The sequence below is a fragment of the Myodes glareolus genome, chromosome 3 (genome assembly GCF_982192425.1).
Source record: "Myodes glareolus chromosome 3, mMyoGla1.1, whole genome shotgun sequence".
Classification (NCBI taxonomy): domain Eukaryota; kingdom Metazoa; phylum Chordata; class Mammalia; order Rodentia; family Cricetidae; genus Myodes; species Myodes glareolus.
Genome location: NC_142028.1, coordinates 31,111,169 through 31,119,095, shown reverse-complemented (window position 1 = coordinate 31,119,095; position 7,927 = coordinate 31,111,169).

Sequence of the window (7,927 nt, the reverse complement as noted above, 5' to 3'; positions counted from 1 at the left end):
AGGCGAGTCTCTTAGAGAGCCTAACATGCGCCACCAGAGCAGGAAAGGAGCTGCGAGCCGCTGACTGAGTCAGTCTGTGGTGTCTGTTCGGTAGCCGAAGGGTGTTTGGGCCAATCAGAGCCATTCGTTTGCCAGCATTGTCTCTTCACACCAATCACAGTCATTGAGGCTTGTGCTCCAGTTAGGGTGATCTGTCCACCAAGCCTGGTGCTCCCTCTTAGAGGTAGGCGGGAAAGGTTGCAGTTGTTGGAAGTAAGAAAATCAAGAGAGCAGTGAAACTGAAGTCAGGAAAGGATGTCAGCAACACTGATGAGGTGATGTTAATCCCAAAGATCCGAGCAGAAAGACCACTGACCCAAATCATGACGGTCAAAATAAAGCAAACAATTCATTAAAGCAAATTTTTTTTTTATTCGTGTACATGGGCTGCCTCCCCCTAAGGCAGAATTCAAGAGGTCAGAATTGGATGTGAGGAGACAAGGTTTTTATAGCTCAGGTGGGGAGGGGGGAGGGTGTCCAGATGGATTGGGCATAACAACCTCCTGAAACAAGGGCATGACTGTCAGATGGTCATAACAAGGCAGTCATAACAAGGCAGTCATAACAAGGCAGTCATAACAAGGCAGTCATAATTATCTCTTGAAACAAAGTAGGGTTGTAAAATGGTTATAAACAACTTTTTGAAACAAAAACATGGTTAGTTGCCATTTCCTGGAACAGGCTGTATAGAAACATTTGTAGTTAAGGTCACAGGTAGGATATAGCCCAATCCTTGAGAAACAGATTTGATTATAAACAGGAATGAACCTAGTTTTTCTTTACTATTGTCATACCCAGATCATGGAGTCCCCTAAAAACCAACTAGGAGACCTAGTTCTGTATGTAAAAGCAAAGAGTCTTCATTCTTATTCAAGTTCAACTCGGAGTCTCTGTGTGTCCAACACATTGATGCAATTGGAGAGACCTCCGGAGCTCAGTTGGGGTGGAGCTTTTATAATAGCAGAGGCTGGGGTGAGGGATTTCTAAGGTTCAGGACCCCTGATTGGCTGTCATTTGTCTAGTGGTCCTGGTGAAAAGTGATGGGTGTGTGCTGGCAGGTGATCCTGTCCACAATGGTTGGAACATTAGGAATTTCCTTTGGATGATCCTGCTCCTGGGTGGTGCCTGGGTGGTCTCAGTTTGTGGTCTTTCTTGGATCCAGGTATTGCCTTAGAGTAAACTACTAAGACTTGGGCCTCTATTGAGCTTGTCATGGCTGGGTCCTGCACTGTAAGAAAGCTTTTGAGCCTAAAATGGAGGCAGGCTGATTCATTAGTGAGAGACAGTGGACTTTAAAGTCCTTTGTCAGGAGAAACTTCTTTTTCTATAGGCCGAAACTTAACATGCCTCCCAAATGCCACCCCCCTTTTGGTTTTTTGAGACAGGGTTTCTCTATGTAGCTTTGGAGCCTGTCCTAGCATTAGCTCTGTAGACCAGGCTGGCCTTGAACTCACAGAGACCCGCCTGCCTCTGCCTCCGGAGTGCTGGGATTAAAGGATAAAAGCTGATGGCCTTTGCCAACTTGACATAAACCAGGGCAGATCTGGGAAGAGGGACTCTCCACTGAGAAAACACCTCCGTAAGAGTGGCCTGTGGGCAAGTCTGTAAGGACTTCTCTTAGTTAATAATGGATGTGGGAGGGGCCAACTCACTGTGGGCAGTGCCACCCCAGGTCAGGTGGTCCTGAGTTGTACAAGAAAGCAAACTGAGCAAGTCACAGTGGAACAAGCCAGTATGCAACATTCCTCCATGGTCTCAGCTTCATTTACTGACTCCTAGGTTCCTGCTTTGAATTCTCGCCCTGGCTTCCCTCAGTGATGAACTGCGACCTGAGCGTTGTAAAATGAAATCAACCATTTTCTCACCAAGCTGCTTTTTGTCAAGGTATTTCTCACAATAGAAAACCTAACTAAGCCCCCCAACATCTAATTGGTCCAGAATACATAATAGTCTACTTCTTATAGGGTTACCTAGAGGTTATCAAGGCTCGTGATAACAAAATTCTATACACGGTATTTCACACAGACTGTCTATGCCCCCAGGAGCTGGGAGCATCAGCTGTAATCCTTGTGGGGGTGTCTCAAGGTGTCTCTAGGGGAGTTCAAGACCACTAGTGCTGGAGAAGGCGATCTGACTGGCGTCAGACTGATAAGCCTTTGCTCAAGGCATCAGGGCAGCAAGGGAGCACCTGATAGCGACTAATTAGGGAGTCAAATTGCCCTGGTCCCAGCAGCTGTACTCATTTAGGAGGCTGAACACCAAAGGAGTGCTCATGTAAAGACTAGTCATTAACACTATAGTAACAGATGGTAACAAGTTTTACCCGCCACCACCTCAGGGACCGGCTGTCCCTGCATTAGGCAGGACAGAGGAACAGAACTGACAGAGTTATCGATTACAGAGGGGATTTATTAGATTTCCTTATATGACACAGGCTGGGTGGTCCCACAGTAGCTGTCTGCACATGGGTGAGGCTGAGGACAAGGCCTGAAGGATTCTCAGAGAACTTCTAGTCTTCATTCATCCTTAGAAGCCCCAGGAGGCTGGGTTTTGATGTCACTGAAGGAGGCAGCAGCAGCAGAGTAGATACACTCCTCAGCAGGAAGTGAGGGGAACCAAACAGAACCGCGGCCCCGCTTTCCCCTCTTCTCTATGGGCCAACACTGGAAGGTCCTGTCCACTCTAGGAGAGAAGTTTTCACCTTCCAGTTTACCCATCCAGAAAATACCCTCCACAGACTTGCCCAGAGGTGTGTGATTCTTAGTTGAGTCAAGATCCAATTAAGTTGACGACTGTCTTAAGGTTGCTATTGCTGTGAGGAAACCCCATCAGCAAAAGCTACTTGGAGAAGAAAGGGTTTATTTGGCTTACGCCCTAGATTACAGTTCATCGAGGGAAGCCAAGGCAGGAACTCAAACCCCGTGGGAACCTGGAGGCAGGAGCTGATGCAGAGGCCATGGGGGAGCGTTGCTTTCTGGCTTGCTCCTCATGGCCTCCTCATCTTTATGGAACCCAGGACCACCTGACTAGGGTATCTCCACCCGCAATGGACTGGGCCCTCCTCCATCAATCGCTAAGAAAATGCCCCATAGTCTTGCCTGTCTATAGTGCATCTTATGGAGGTGTTTTTTTCAGCTGAGGTTTCCTCCTCTCAGATGACTTTAACTTGTGTCAAGTTGACATAAAACTAGCTAGGACAATTGACATCTGGTCAACCTGGCACACTAGTACAATACAACACTATTTAACAATAACCTCTCATTTTTTTGTTCCTCTCAAGAAATCTCACATTAATAAATATCACAATATGAAACATATCACAAACTTAAAATCCCACAGTCTTTACAAATTCAAAAACCTTACAGTTCAGTGCCTTTGCCAGGAGGTGGTGGCATACACTTTTGATCCCAGCACTCAGGAGGCAGAGACAGGCAGATCTCTGTGAGTTTGAGGCCAGTCTGCGCTACAGAGTGAGTTCCAAGACAGCCAAGTTTACAAAGAGAAACCCTGTCTCAAACAAACAAACAACAAATTGTGTCTTTAAAAACTCAAAATCTCTTCGAAAGATCAAAGTCTCTTAACTGTGAGCTTCTATAAAATCAAAATAAGTCCTATTCCAAGAGGGAAGAACCAGGACAAAGTCACAAAAATCCAGCTGTGTAAAGTTGGTGTCAGACTTCTGGGCCTCGCTCCCGATCTTCTAGCTCCTCCCATAGCAGACATGGCTTGTCTCACAAGCTCAGCTGGCTCCACTCCATGACTGCTACTGTCTTGGCTGTCACCCCACAGCACTGGTGTCTCCAAAGTCCCGTGTCTCGTGGGGCATCTGGGCTGCACTTTCATCAGTAGCCTCTCTTGGGCTCTCCTCACGGTGCCAAGCCTCAGCTTCTCTGCGTGGCCCCTTCAATCCTGGCTCTTCAGCTGCTACTGTGACTCCACCCTAAATAGCGGCTTCTTCTGACTCTCAGTGCTAAACCTCAGCTGCTCCCCATCAACCCTCCATGCCTTCAAAACCAGTACCATCTGGGAGACTCTTAAACATGGTGATGATTGGCTGCCAGCACGAGGTACAGCACTTCCTCCGGAACCTACTTCTGTGTGCCACCCACTCCTGAGGAAACACCCCCAACCCCAGAGATTTCACCTCAAGGATGCTGGTCTCTTCCTAGTCACTGCCAGTTTCCCAGCTCCAGCGCCCTCCTGCTACTGACCGTCCCAGAAAAGCTCTCACCTTAGTGGTTCTGGTCTCTTGTTAACCACAGCTGATCCTTCAGCCCTAGCTGACCAGAACCATCGTTTGGGAATTCAAAATATGCCACAGCTTCAATAGAAGGTTTTGGTTTCGTTTGTTGGTGGTGGTGGGTTTTTGGTGGTTTTTTGTTTGCTTGTTTGTTTGTTTGGCTTGGTTTTGTTTTTGTTTTGAGACAGGGTTTCTCTGTGTAACAGCCCTGGCTGTCCTGGAATTCACTTTGTAGACCAGTCTGGCCTCAAGCTCACAGAGACCTACCTGCCTCTGCCTCCTGAGTGCTCAATAGAGTTTTACGTGAACCCCAAACTTCTCTCTGGAACTTTACAAGCAGGGCATCCGTCATCTGAATTTCTCTCCACACTCTTCTCTTCCGAGCTTCCACAGGACACCTCGCCAAGTTCTGAGCACTCAATGACTTTTCCAGCCCAAAGTTCCAGAGTCCTTTCACAGTCCTCCCCAAAACACAAGGTCAGGTCTGCCACAGCAAGGCCCCACGACTCTAATATCAATTCCTGGCTTGGTTAAGGTTACTGTTGACATGAAGAAACACCATGACCAAAACAACGTGGTTTATTTGGTTTATAAATCCTGAATCACAGTCCATTGAGGGAAGCCATGGCAGGGACTCAAACTAGATGAGCACATGGAGGTAGGAGCTGATGCAGAGGCCATGGAGGTGGGCTGCTGAAGGACTTGTTCCTCATGGCTTTCTTACAGAATCCAGGACCGTAAGACCAGGGGTATCCCCACCCACAATGGGTCCTCTTCCCCAACCCCAGTCATTCACTAATTAAGACAATGCCCTATATAATCTTTTGTGCCTACCATTGACTCTTATGGAGGCTTTTTATTTTATTTTATTTTTTAAATTGAGGTTCCCTTACCCAAATGATTCTAGCTTGTGTAGAGCTGACATAAAGCTAGCCAGGAAAACAACCAAAATAAGCTACCATGGTCGCCCTATGTGTCTCAGTCTGATGTCAGTTCAGACACAGAGATAATAGATTTCATCTCACCTGCCTCTTTCTCCTGAAGATTTCCTGCTCCTCCTTCAGAGTTGATATCATTCATTTAAATTTCATTATCTAAACTTCTCATTTACCAACTTTAATTTGTATGGAAACTATTTCTAACATAAAGATAAATCCTTACCTTTTTATGAATTCCATAGGAGTGAGTGTTGTCATTCAAAAAAACGCCATGAAGTCAGGTCATGCAATAAGGCTCACATTGAAGGTTTATTGGAAGAGGAGAGAGAAGGGGGCAGAGAAGGTGGTGGGGCAGAGAACGGTCCCTGGGGATGAGAGAGAGAGAGAGAGAGAGAGAGAGAGAGAGAGAGAGAGAGAGAGAGAGAGAACCGGAGATGGGCAAGGTCCACCTTTTAAAAGGGAGCGTAGCAAACGTGCACAGAGGTGCTCTTAGTGGCTGCAGCTGGGGACATATCTTGTCAGGACCCCAAGGGTAGGTCAGTATAGATGCCTGAATACTAACAGTGGATCCTCTGTGTCACCCTTTCCATCCTCTGTTGAAGCTATGTGGTAAGTGTTCAGAAAACATGACTGAAATCCATTGAACTGCCACATCGTTGGGGAAAATGAAACTAAGACATTGTTGCTATGCCCAAGTTTCCGGTCCCCAAATGAATTCATGGAGCTGGATTGCCAATGCAAATTAATGAGGGTTTTTTAAATATATAAACCCAAGTTTGGACCCACACCTTTTCAGTACCCCAGCATGATGGGTGTGGAAAGTGTGGCAGGGAGCCCTGAGAGGGTAAAATTTTTAAAGAGGAAAAGTCCATGATCAGGGGAGTTCACGTCCTGCAGTCTTGGACTGGGTAAGGAGTACATAAGGAAAGGTAGTTTCTGAAACCAATGGTTAGTTTTGGGGCATGAAAACCTAACAAAGAGCCATAAATTACTGACAAGGTGTCTTCATGAACAGGATGCTTCCCAAGAACATCTGGACCTTGGTAAATTTTATGGCCCTGCTCCCTAGCTCCTTAGTTGGCTATTTTAAGGAGATCTGTTCAAATTCCTGCTATTGCTGCACATTTCTGGAGCTGAGATCGGCCTTGCTCATTACATGGCTTAAGATGAAGCCCCTGGTTTAAAACAGAGTTTGCAAAGAAAAGACATTCAATTTGTTATGTGTGCTTCCAAAGCACAGATGAAGCACAGGCTTGGAATACAGGAGTACTATCTTTCAATTAGTGAATGTCCAAAAACAGGTTTTCAGGCCTGCAAGATGTCTTATCAAGTAAAGGTGCTTGCCTCCAAGTCTAACAGTCTTGTTTTGATTCCTGGGACCCACGTGTGGAAGAACGGACTTCGGAAGGTGGACCTTTGACCTCCATATGTCTGTGTACACAAAATAAATAAATGTAATAAACATTTATTAAATAAAAGAACTTACAGAGATCTGCCTGCCTCTGCCTCCCGAGTGCTGGAACTAAAGGTGTGCGCCACCACCGCCTGGCTAATTTTAATAGATTTTTGTGTTTGGATACTCATGGGGGCAGAGATTGAGATTCAGTATCTTACTCAATTGTTTTTCACATCATTTTATTTTTTGAGACACAGTCTCTCATTGAACCTGGGATTCACCAGGGATCCTCCTGCACTTCAGGCTTGGACTTCCAGGGGCACACTGCTATATGCCTGGCTTTTTACATGGATGTTAGGGGTCTCAACCCTGGTCCTTATTCTTCTGTAGCAAGCATTTCCATGAGTGAGCCATTTTCGCAGACCCAAAATAGATTTCTAAATTGCACGGTAGGGCTTCCTTTCTTGGGAAATTTGTGCTAGCGGAAACAGGATAGCTGGTGAAGCTGGGTAGAGAATTCTCTTATTCAACTCTGAAGTTCTCTTTGTGACAAAAATACTGACTGTAAAACCATATTCCTGAGATCAAAGTCTGGCTGAGTCAAATGTGTGCCTCAGAGGTAGAGCGCTTGCCTAACACGTGAGACCTCGGGTTCCACCACTGGCACCCACAGAATAAAGTGAGTAAGCAAACACAGTGGGCCATCGGCTGATTAAACTGGTAATAACACGACTTCCGGAAAACCATGCATCCCTTTGTGCTGCGCCTACAAGATGGGGGTAATTTCTTTGACCCCCCAAATACTGTTTTAACACAATCACATTTCTGAAATTGGACGTTTCTTTTCAGCCAGATGGCACTGGTGACATTTCCAGTTCATATTGTTCAGGCTTGTAGTGCATCCTGAGACTTTAACAAATGTCTTCTCAAAGATTACAATATAAATTGTCATTGAAAATCTTTTGTGGGCCAGGAAGTGGTGGCGCACACCTTTAATCCCAGCACTCTGGAGGCAGAGAGGCAGGCAAATCTCGGTGAGTTCAAAGCCATCCTGGTCTACAGAGCTAGTTCCAGGACAGCTAGGGCTACACAGAGAAACCCTGTATTTAAAGAGAGAGAGAGAGAGAGAGAGAGAGAGAGAGAGAGAGAGAGAGAGAGAAGACATGGCTGAATCAGGCATAGTTTCTCACACTGATCATTCTAGCATTGTGTCAACGGGAAGGAGGAACATGGAGAGTTTGAGTCCAGTTCAGGCCAGTCTGGACTACAGTGGAAGGCACTTTTCTGTCTTAGAAGAACAGAAAAGGGGCCGTA